General features: G+C 42.4%; 1 long non-coding RNA gene across 1 annotated transcript in view; it reads right to left on the bottom strand.

Moving 5' to 3' along the window:
* The window catches only part of LOC109144455, a 58,744-nt gene extending 47,288 nt beyond the window's left edge, over positions 1-11,456 (bottom strand). Inside the window, exons 1-2 of the long non-coding RNA XR_005601577.1 lie at positions 11,358-11,456; positions 9,239-9,285 (exon numbers count right to left, since the gene is read on the bottom strand). This is a non-coding gene — a long non-coding RNA (uncharacterized LOC109144455). The remainder of the gene's footprint in view (positions 1-9,238; positions 9,286-11,357) is intronic.
* Positions 11,457-12,223: the final 767 nt, after the last annotated feature.

Genomic DNA, 12,223 nt, shown 5'->3' with positions numbered 1-12,223 from the left:
GAAAGTGACGATTGTTTTTTGACGTTCCAACCCCTGCTCACATCTTTCTAATTAATCCTTTTAGGAGCCACCAGCAGATCAAGAGAAGTGTGGGGAGGGAGGGAGGGAGGGTGGAGAGGAGGAGAAAGACTTTTTTTGTGCCTGGCCTGTGGCTCCTTGCCTCCTTCTGTGGTGGAAAGGAGACACAAGGGCATATCTGCTACTTAATCTTACAGTCATGAACTTTTCTTAGAAAACCTTAATGTTGGAAAAGTAGGTGGCAAAAAATAAAAATAAAAATGAAAATGAAGGCTCACACAATCACAAAATAGATAAGGTTGGAAGGGACCACAGTGGGTCATGTGGTCCAACCTCCCTGCTCAAGCAGGGCCATCCTAGAGCACATAGCACAGGATTGTGTCTAGGTAGTTGTTGAATATCTCCAGCGAAGGAGACTCCACAGCCTCTCTGGGCAACCTGTGACAGTGCATGGTCACTGCACAGTAAAGAAGTTCTTCCTCATCAGGTGGAACTTCCTGTGCATCTGTTTCTGTCCATTGCCTCTTGTCCTAGTGTTTGACACCACTGAGAAAAGCCTGGAAACGTTCTCTTGACACCCTTCCTTCAGATATTGATAGATATTTATGAGAGCACCTCTCAGTCATCTTTTCTCGAGGCTGAACGAGCCAAACTTGCTCAGCTTTTCGTCATAAGAGAGATGCTCCAGTCCCCCAGTGATCCTTGTTGCCCTCCCTTGGACCTGCTCCAGGAGCCCCACATCTCTGTTGTACCCAGGAGCCCAGAACTGGACACAGCACTCCAGATGTGGCCTCACCAGGAGGGTGAGGGGCAGGATCACCTCCCTCGACCTGCTGGCAATGCTCTTCCTCATGCACGCTAGGATACCACTGTTCTTCTTGGCCACAAGGGCTCTGCTGGCTCAGGGACATCTTGTTGTTGACTGGGACCACCAAGCCCTTCTCCACAGAGCTGCTTTCCAGAAGATTAAGCCCCAGCCTGTGCTGGTACATGGGGTTACCTTTCCCCGGGTGCAGGACCATGCATTTGCCTTTGTTGAATTTCGGACTATTCTTCTCTGCCGATCTCTCCAACCTGTTGAGGTCCTTCCCCCTAAAATAGCTCACTTTAAAATCTGGCAAGTATTTAATATTAACTGTCTCCACAGGGAATGAGAAGGGTGATGGAATTAGCAGTGAGGTAGGAAACCATTTTCCCACTATATTATCTTGCTGATACGGGGCTGGTGAGATATCCCACGAGCTGGTTTGAGGAGCTGAGTGAGTATAAGCCACACAGAAATCCAGCAACTCTGTGAAGGCAGGTAAGTGTCATCAAACAGAGAAGAAATCATGGCCACAGGAGGAGCCCAAGTGTGCACAGAACTGTGGGTACTGCAAGGGAATCACAACCCACCAACCAGCACAGAGGCTCACAATGTGATGGCTTTGATGGAAACAGCAAAAGGGCAGGAGATGTTGCTGGCCTGTGCAGTGAGAGAACAGGAGCACTTTGCAAATGACAAAGTCTCCCTTCAAGGAGTTTTTAACTTGGGAGCCTGAACTTCTTACCTACAAAGTTATTTAGAGTGTTGAACCCACTGCACTCACCACACATGCCTTGGAGAGGACCAGCTGACACATCAACCTGTATGTGGTGCAGTGACGTCTGTGTCCGTCTGCAGAGGCAGGATGAGAAGGCCTTGCCAGGCAGAAGAGACAGCAATCAAAAAGGGAGGAATTTTACAAAAGGTGAAAAAAGTTAGAGTGAAAAATTGGCTGGGTGACAAAAATTTAAGAAAGGAAGACCTGAGATTATGCACAGAGATTGCTGGCACTGGGGAAAGGTAGAAGAAAAAAACTTGCTCTGATTATCACTGAAAAAGAATTTTTTAGTGGAAGAGTTTTGTTTTTCTTTCCCAGTCCACCTCAGCACTGAGGTTTGGACTCACATGAAATACATCATCACCAGCCTCCCTAGAGCAGGAGAGTCATGACAGAGGTTGCACCTGTTCTGGGTCAGAGCTGAAGAAACAGTTCCAAGCACCTGCCCTCACACAACGATTCCCCAGGAGAAGAATGCGGGGATGCTGGCACAGCTGGGTAAACACATCTACCCATTTGCTCTGTTCCAACAGGATCTAACACTGAACATTTGGCTCAAATGCAGTGGTCATGGTTCCTCTCAAGAAAATGGGGATCTACCAGCTCATTCTGGCTGTGTATCCATTGGACCCTGCTTTGTCTGTGGCCAAAAAATGCAGCCACTTTCTTATATGCTGTCAGTGCTCTTGTTTTCCTACAGAAGTTTTCACTTGACTCCCTTTATTAGCCAACAACTACTGCTCTCAACCATTCTCATAATGGTTTACCCTTCCAGTATAAACTTACAGTATCCGGTATTGTGATAAGAAATCAACCACCCCCATAAATGTTTACCTTTTTTTAGCAGACTTTATCAGTACATATTAGTTTGCCCACAGAAAGGCAGTCTATTGCTCTTTTACTCCAGACTCCAAAAATCAGTAAAACACAGTTCTGCTCTTGACATGTCTGGAACAAGATTAGCTTCAATTAAATTGACCTAGATTTAAATCAGTATGCTCATGAGCAGGCTTTGCCCTTATGGCGTCTCTTCAGTTCATTCCAAAATTTATGCAGAAAATCTAGCAGAATATTATGGGTGGGGGAGAACTGAACATTGTGATTAAATTGATGCAAAGATATTGTTAGAGGTAGAGGTATCTTCCTACTAGAGAATCACTGCTTTCCACAAGCAGGTAACTCATTATCGAAGCCAGTTTGTAAACGAAAAAGAGTATCAGAGGGCTGCCTGAGGTTCCTGGGAGACACCAGCCCCACAGAGGACCAAGAGCTCTGCTACATCTGCTGATAATAGTGGACAAATGACTGTAAGGATGAAGCTGCATTGGGACATCAGCAATCAAGCAGATCTTCCCCATCAGATAAGCCGAAGAGAACAATTATAAATGCAGTGAAAAATGAATAGAGGAGACTGAATTTCTCAGGCTATTTAAAACATGCATTGTTATTTTTTAATAGACTTTCACCTGTTGCATCTGTGAACATGAGCATATCTTTCATTCATGCAAGATTTATAGGCTTAATTTAGCTGCTTATGAAAGACGCGTTGGCCCTGAACATCTCTGCAAGTGGCTCATGGTATCCACTCTGCTCAGCCAGAAGCACTAAGCACTTAGCGAAAAACATTATCCTTTCCAGTGTTTATGTTCAGCTCAAGCACATCTTAGCCCCTTTATTGTCTGTATGGCTAAGACAGGTACTCTGTCACATAAAAGACATACTGTTTATTATTCCAGTGTTAACAAAGTACTTGAGGGAAACAGTAATCTATTTTCAGTGGGGGGAAAAACCCAACCAAAACAAGTATGGCAAAAATTGCCAGCTCCAATAGCAACAAGAGAATCTTCTACCTCTCAACCCACTGCAGAGGTGTCCCCACACAAGCCTCATGCAGGCAGTTGTACCCCTCTAGCTGCATCTTAAACCTTGGCTTTCAACTTGCTGTGCTACTTTTCTCACTCTGCTATTCTTGCATGACATTTCTTTGAAATCCAAACAATATTTCCTTTTACAAAATAATCTCATGCATGGTTATAAATTCTATTTTAGGGTGATAATTCTGATTTTCTCAGGTAAGAAGAATCCAGAACCATTAACCCAGAATACCTAATACCATAAAGAATCACTTCCATGCATTATCAACCCTGTTTTCTTAAATATTTTGGGTTTTTTACCAGATATGTCTCTTGCCACAATATGAGGTTTTAATAAATGAGAAAATACATATTCTAAAGAAACACACCCTGTCTCTGAGACAAGCACACAAACAAAAAGCAAAGCATGTCTAGATCAAAAACAGCTAAAGGGAGTAAAGTCAACAAGAACAGTGTTTAAGTAATCAACATTCCCAGATAGGTGATGTCAAAATGGTAATTATCTTTCCAGAGCTGCCTGAAAACTTAAAGCAGGAGGAAAATGTCCAAAGAACTGTACTGCACTGCTCTCACCCTGTGAGGGTACAGAGTACATCTGGAATAATGTGTTCACAAAATGGTGTTCATCTTCCACAGCCCTCCAGAGCTCCATGGAAAGGGTGTAGGTGGTCCAAAGGGACAGAATTACAAGTAAAGGAATAAAATTTAACACAGTAACATTTGCAGTGTTTATCAGAACAAATTCCCAAACAATGAGACATAGCTGACATAAGGAAGTGTCCTTAAGGAATCAATGGGCGCTCCATTAAAGGTTACTTCAGATAAAACATGCAGTGCTACGATTTGGAAGGCAAAAGTTTCCAAATGCTCTGATTTCTGCAACAGAGAAAAATGACAGAGACTTTGCTGGGCAGCAAAGTTTCAAAAATGCCTTTATGTCTCCGGCTTGTTTAGGCTAATGCTTGGAGAACAGCAGTAAAGAATTAGACTGTGTGAAAGCAGCATTATTCAGCAGGTGTTATCTTACGCACTTTGGAACAATGTTACCCTCTTGCATTTAGAGCTTAGGCTCTAAATTATAATTAATTATTTACATCTGCCCTGTCTTGGAGGGTGTTTGAGGATACTACTGCAGTACAGGCCATGAAGAGCAGAGTTTGGGAGGCTATGGCTTAGTAGGAGAACACAGGTTGGGGAGAATAAGGACAGGTACATGAAGATATGCACTGAGCTTTCTAGATCCATGTTGAGGAATCTGAATGCAAGCAGCCTTATTTATAAAAACAAGCACACAAATATCAGACCCTCACAGTGAAAAGACTGCTGAAGGTGCACAGCTTAGGAGCTGTGGATGAAAGGAATAGCTAAATCAGCTAAATTAACTGTTTGTAACATGTTAAAGGGAAAGAGAAAAGCCTTCGTTCTCAGTGTGAGCTAACACCAGGACCTGAATATATTAGACAGTCCTTGCTGCCCAAATGCTTTTCAAATTTTAATAATTAACCTTATTGATAGACATCAATTTCCAATACTAAGATTTTACTGCTGCACAGAGACCAGCTTTCCAGCTTTTATTTATTCAGCAATTTCCATCTTGAGACCACAGAGGTATCTACTCTGACAAGTGGAAAATGGGGGAATCAACAGAGAAATAGCTTAAAACAATACTATTGCTGTGCAGCATCAAATCACAAGATTATTGCCCTTCTCTCCTCCTGTAATGAGAGGTTTTACCTGTATCCCATGGGCTGAAAAGGGACAAGTGACCCACGTACCAAGAGGCCCAACTCTCTCGCCAGCAAGTGCCAATGCATTTTGCATTAGCACTTCTCATGAGGAGACCCTGAGTCCCAGCACCAGTGGGGCTAGGGGAGTGTGAAAAACCTCCAGAATATGCTTTCTCACAGCCTGACGATAACTTGCCATGAAACCCAAAGACTGTCATGTCATTCAGGACATAATATCCCATATTATAATTCAAAAGAATGAGCTGCTGTTCACAGGTTACATACACAATCCTTAAAATTTCTATTGAAAAGTATTTTTACTTAGGAACACAACTTTGCTCCTCACACAGCCTATTCCCTAAATCCACATAAAATATGGCTCATCCAAGTCTCTCTGGAACAGCAAAGTTCAGCTAGTTTGAAAAACAGAAAAGAAAAATACCTACTTACTAAATATTTTCATTCTATGGAGTTTACTTTGCAAAATAGCAGGTAAGGAGAAGAAAGCAGATGAAAATGCTTTAAAACACAAATACTTTTTAAAAAATGAAAGGGTTAACATGAAGGAGGTTATTTTATCTCTAAATGTCAAGTCCAAGATGCTCTGAGCAAGCAGTGGTTGGGGACAAAGCTAAAGTAGTAGGTTTCTCTTTAAAGAAATGCAGACCAAGTAGCAAAATATAGACTGAAAATTAAAGTGCAAGAAGACAAAATGCCTAAATTAGCCTGGGGAAGTCTATCTATCTAAGTCTTGCCTATATTAGACAGGGCTTGCTGGAAAAGGGAAAACTACAAAATTACCAGTAAGTTGCCCTACTGGAAGCAGAACCTTATATTAGGAAAAAGGAGATTTTTGGCTGCTATTGCCCTATAAAGTTCCTTCAAGCAAGTAAGCCAAGCAGGAGGAAGGATTCAGCTTCTGCTGAACCATTTGCCTACACCTGCAACCTGATGGAGAATGGTGTTGACTTTGCTGGAAATGGTTAATATCTTGGTATTTAGAACTATCCTTGGCATTCTTGCACAGCCTGGGGAGGCAGCACTGTGTTTCATAGACTGCATTTTAAAACAATAGTGTCCTGGGTGGCAGCATCTAATTTCTATACACTCTCCTTAAAAAAAAAAAAAGAGGGAGAGAAAAACTCTTTGCACTTGAAGTTGAGGAGAAAGTTTACTAGCTGTAAAATACTCAGGGGGAGGCAGAGATCCTGGGAAACAGGGGAAAGTGGAGGCTGTGGCCTTCTGTGCCTTGGCATGGAAGGGTTTAAAACCTTCTCTAGAAGGTCCAGGTGCAAATTACCCTGTTTCCACTCCTGATCCTTCCCTAACTCATGGATGCCCTATCTCAAATACAACTTTTGAGCATGGATCCCAGACCTTCCAAATCCCTCTTGCCCAGCTGGCTCAGCACCTTTGGAACGAGGTGACTATCTCTGCAAACCAGTCTCATGATTTTACACTTTTCAGACCTGCACATCTACCTCCAATACTTCCCCAAATGCCATCCCAAAATCCTTTTTTAACTCATTACAAAGAAGCTACAACAAATGCTTGCAGAATGCTGACCTAAAGCACAATTCTTTACCTGATTCTGCACCTTGTAAACTTTATATTTTTTTCTACATGGCCTCTAATTTTGAGTTTCTACTAGAAACCTTGGACAGTCAGACACCACCATTTTGTGGCCAGTTCAATGCAGATGGCCAGGATACTGTATCCATTTCCTCCCAGTATCTGTTTTTTGCCAGTTCTCATTTTGCTCTTCCCAGCAGAGGGGATGCCCAAGATTGGTTAAGGAGAATTAGGCGTCCAAGTCTCTGGTTTAGACTGCTAATGCACACTGCTTGCAATTTGCTTGCAAATCCCCAGGCTTAATCTAACTAGAAGATGTCCTTTTGGCCTCTTTAAGTCTCTTTGCTGCTTATAAGAGAAATCTGTCACACAAAATAAACCAGTGGGGGTTTCCGACAGTAGCCTCCATTCAGGCGAAGTGGTAACTTTTTCCAGGCCAATCTTGATTTCCTACTACCAAACTATGAGCCTCAGAATTATATTCTGCATTGCAGATTTCATATTTGTGGCCTGCAGTCATAGGAAACTTATCCTTCAAAAGTTAATTCAGTAGGACCGCAATATGGGACTTGCTGTTCAAAACAATAGGAAGAGAACATTTATTCTTTTCCTTACTTACCATGGCTAAAATAAAGATTCAAAAAAAAAAAAAAAAAAAATCAACTTTATCTTCTGGAAATATCACATTTGCTTTGTGTCCTTCAGAATCCATTGATTTCGCTCTTCTTCCCCCAGAGTAATTGCCCAAACCTTTTCTGCCCATCTACACTTTCTCTACCACAAGCTGCAGAAGCATTCACTATTAGCATGTCTCGGAGGTGCTGACCTAAAGAGACAATATTAATGACATTAAAAAATCTGTACAGCCTCTTCTATCCTTTTTCATTCTTACTTTTCAGGAGGCAGGGAGCAGAGGAGGGATTTCCACAATAGTATTGTTTCAGCTTAGTATGAAGAAAATCCTTGATTCTTTATGTGTGCTTGGAAGCCTATAGTAATCATATTATTTCAGGGTCCTTATTGCTGGTTAATGGAATTCTTTTAATATTGACCCAAGTTTCTATTAAATAGATTTGCATTGATCTGGTGATGTATAGAGCTCAAGTAAGTCTATCTATGTGTAAGCAAATTAAAAGCCTTAAGCCTATACAGCCAAACTGTATAATCCCATGCTGAAAAATTGATCCTCTGATACTCTCCTGGGGACTTTTTCTTTTCTTTTTAGGTAAAGAGACACCTTCAATTTCTTTGACAGAAAGAAAAATATCACACGTATTTTACGTTCAAAGAAATACAGTCCGAAGTCACCAGAATAAGTCTTTATAATTAGAAACTTCACCTTGCATTGGCACCGACAATTCAGCAGTTATAATGAATATATGAATTATGTTGAATATAATGAATTATGTTGCTACAGCATCACTCATCATTGCTTTCCAGCCTGAGAACAGAGTTCAATATTTTTGAAGGAAGATGTTTACCACAGCCTTGCTGTCACTAAATTCGATACCAGCATCACCCAGACCATTCTCTTTTGAAATCAAATTGGTTTCAGTGTGCCTTTTCCCTGTCCTAGAATAAAAGCATCAAACATACAGATCTCAAAACACTTAGTAAATAACATCTGTCCTTGTTGTATATGTGTATATTGAAGATGCACCCATGAAACCTGTGGCAATAGTAATAAGATCAACAAATCTGCATGAGAACCAGTCTCCAGCCACCACCACGGGTGTTCACAGCCACTGAATGTGAGGATGGGAACAGTGGAATGAGCAGGAGCTCAGATGGGTGGTTTCCCAAGGCACCATGCTCCAGGGTGGCTTATCCCACCTCTAGCAAGAACTGCATTCACTTTGAAGTCTCTCTTCTAAGAGAAGGCACCAGTACTGTTCTTCCTTTCTCTCCCACCATGTCCATTAATTACATTCATTAATTAACCAAGAGATAATCCATCTTCACTATCAGACCGGGCCAGTGGGTTCAGGAAGCACCCAGGGAGCAGGAAGACACACATGCACATACACCCAAATAAGTGGGATGCCTGAAACCTTATTTCCATATGAAATTAGACTAAAATAATCACAAAGCTTGATTCAGTTTCTCAGTTCCTGTTTCACACACATTTTGACCCTCCAGCACAACTGCACTAGAGGTAATCTTTGTCTAACATATTACAGGCTACTAGCAAAACTCTGTAAAAACCACAGCCATACCCTAGGTGCCCAACTGCATATAAAGACCAACCCACATTTTGGCAACCCAGACAGAGTACCTATAATTTGGAGGCCATTCTACGTTACCCGGTTAATGTGTGCGTATGCCTCTGCTGTGCACTTATAGTTTGTGAGCAAAGAGTGAGTAAAAACAATCCACAAAAGCCTGCCAAAAAACAGTGGTCAGGATGGCAGAGTTCATGCAGTGAACCATGGGGATGAAGGATAAGTACTGTCTCGATGCTTACCTTACTGAGTGGGAAGGTTTCATGTGGATCTGTTCAAGAAAGGACAGCTAGTAAGGAAAAAACACCTTTTTAGAAATGCTAATTAGCATCAAACACTGATCAATAATCTTTAAAATCTCCCCATTATAAGCATGAACAACTACAGCTTTGAAAATTGATGCAGATCTTGGTGGATGTGAAGATTTTCTGACTGGAAGATCCATATCTGCTGTTACCCTGTGTGCAAGCACTTTCATCGCTTATTATCAATATCCAAAAAAGCATATCAGCAAAACCGGAATTTTTTTAGTTAGAGTATTGCATGCCATGAACCTTGCACATATTTCAAAAAGTGATTTTACTACTTGTTATTCTGCTTCACACTAGGCTGAGACCCAGGACTGATATCTAATCTTTATGCTGTGCATGCAACCTTTCTGCTGGAGGAGTTTTGAATGCCGGGTCAGGAGTGGTTTTCTTTTGATGGGCTTTCCACATGCTTCAGTAGGAGTAGCATAACACCTTGGGTTCTTAATGAAGTTGTGTGCTTACTTCTCCATGATTTCTGAGACATACACAATTATAAAGGGTTAAAACTATTTTTCTGAAGGTCAGCTGCATGAACTTGCTTTGAGGTGACAAGAGTGAAAGCCTCCACATCATCACCAGCTCTAGAGAGTTAGCAGAATGAATAGAGCACATGTCTGCATCAAAGGAAACCCACTGCCTACCAGGACCTCAGTGTTGCATTACGATAGTCTTAAAATCAGTGAAAACTTAATGGAATGCTAAAGAAAAATTACCATCATGGGTTCTTACAAAGTCGTTTTATCACAAAAGCAGTAAATTTCTGTCTGCACAGAGCAAATGAGCCTTGCCTCTCACTCCCTACTAACGGTAGGCATTAGTAACCACGCATGCTCTGTGGTTACCTGCAGGGTTTCCAGGGAGTGCAGGATGCAAACAACCTCTCTTACTTCAGGTGCAGGAGTCAAACTGAAAATAAAGGCTAGTAGTACATCCTGACCCCTTTGCAAGACAAGGGGCTACTTCAGCTGGCTGTGCAGCCCCTCAGGGCTGGGGCATGCTCCTGAATCCTGCCTACCTCAATCTTCTGCCCCAGCCCCGAGCTGGAAGGTGACCTGCAAGAAACTCACAAAAAGCCATTACTGTGTTGTGTCAGCTCAGAAAACCACAACAGGGCCAGGCAGGGGAGGAAAAAGCCTAAGGAGGAAATCAAGGAAATTCACTTTGGCAGAAACTAGCAAAGCCTTTTTCTGAATGTTAACTATCTAATTTAATGAAGTCTAGAGATCAGTAGAGACAATTGTCACTGCCAGATTTGATGCCAATCACAACTCTGGAACATGAGCCAGTGAATGCATCCAACATACAAAGGAGAAAACAAAAACAAGGCAAGGATTTGACCCTTTGCTCTCATGATCCTTTAAGAAGAAATATCACCTTTCAAAACTATGGGGAAAAAATCTTCCCAGTCAGAACAAGTCAGCAAGAAAAAGGAAAGAGAAATCACAAGGCAAAAGACTACAGAACTGTAATTTCTCTCTGTCAGTCTGTGGTGCCTTTAGGGCTGTCGGTGGGAACACTTGTGGGCTGAAAACCTCTGTGTGGGCTGGAAAATTAGGGAAGATTTCTCTAATCCCTGTCAGGGAAGCAGGCCTGCACTTTTTCTTTGTGGGCAGCTGTAAGTCTGCTGTGCCTTCATGGGAGTCCTATTGCTGGGACACACTGCTCCTGTGCCAGTGGGTTCTCAGTATCCTCAGCTCCATCACACCCTTCACCTTATTCTTGAGAAGGCATATGGTGAAGGAGATGTTTTGCATCTCCGTTAAGTATATACAAACTCCAAACCTATGTGCATCAAAGGCACAGCTAAGCAAATTAATATAGTCTGATTTCTTTCAAGCGGGTTTTTCCATACAGATTTTCAATGGAGGAAAATTAGAACTATTAGTTTTGAAAAAGACCTCCAAGTCCAACCCTTGAACCCATAACCCACTAAACTATATCGCAAAGTGACACGTATTCCCATTTTTGAGCACTTCCACTTCTCACTTTTTTCCTGCATATCTGTAGATCTATAGTTCTCACTCTTATGAGTAAACATAGTTTAACATACCATTCCGGATAATCTGCTCCATCCCAAGCTGAAGGACTGAACTCTTTCTACTCTCATCCTCTTGAGGCACCATTCCTTCTCTGAAAATGGGCTCTGGGAAAGCTCTGGAAGAGAGAACAGCATTTCATCCCCTCTAAAATATTAGGAATTTTAAGTGTGCCTATTTCTTTCTTTACATGACTTTTGCATACCTACAGCCTCCTCAGAATAGTCACACCATGAGAAATTCTGATGGTACTAAGAATGCCCTTAGTGTGTCACTATACAATCTAAGGGATTTAGATTAAATTTCTACCAAGCATACAAACACAGAGGGTGATTTGGGGATGGATTGCCCTGAGGGTACAGTTCTTACCTTGTATCAGAGACTGAAATATTATAGTTTATGACTTAAACATTTTCTTAAAGGACTTTTAAAACTGTATTACAAAAGCTGCAGAGAAGACTATGGCACCCTGAATGGGGCCCTGACTGAGGCCTTACACTGCTCGCTGACAAAGATAAGATAACAACTCAGGGCTGGGGACATTCACAGAGCACCGGCTTAACACCTCCAAGGTGGAGACCACAGCCCCAGGGCAATCAGCTGCCAGGCTGGCACAGACCCCCTGCACCAAAGGGGGGATGGAGGAGAGGCTTTGGGTGCGTGCTGGAAACGCCTCTGGTGAGAGGCGCAGTGACCGCCCATCCTCCCCTGTGCAGAGGAGCCCAGCTGAGGGACCCTCACCCAGGGGGGGAAGCTCATCCACAGCAGAAGGGGTGACATGGCCCATCACAGGGGCCCCCCAAAGGGGTCCCCAGACCCTGCACCAGAGATGATGCAACAGAGCCTCAGTGTTGCAAGGGACAGTGTGTCAAGCCAGCCC

This window comes from Corvus cornix, chromosome 2 (genome assembly GCF_000738735.6).
Source record: "Corvus cornix cornix isolate S_Up_H32 chromosome 2, ASM73873v5, whole genome shotgun sequence".
Taxonomy (NCBI): Eukaryota; Metazoa; Chordata; class Aves; order Passeriformes; family Corvidae; genus Corvus; species Corvus cornix.
Note: the sequence above shows the minus strand (reverse complement) of the source record. Positions and strands in the feature narration are given on the sequence as shown.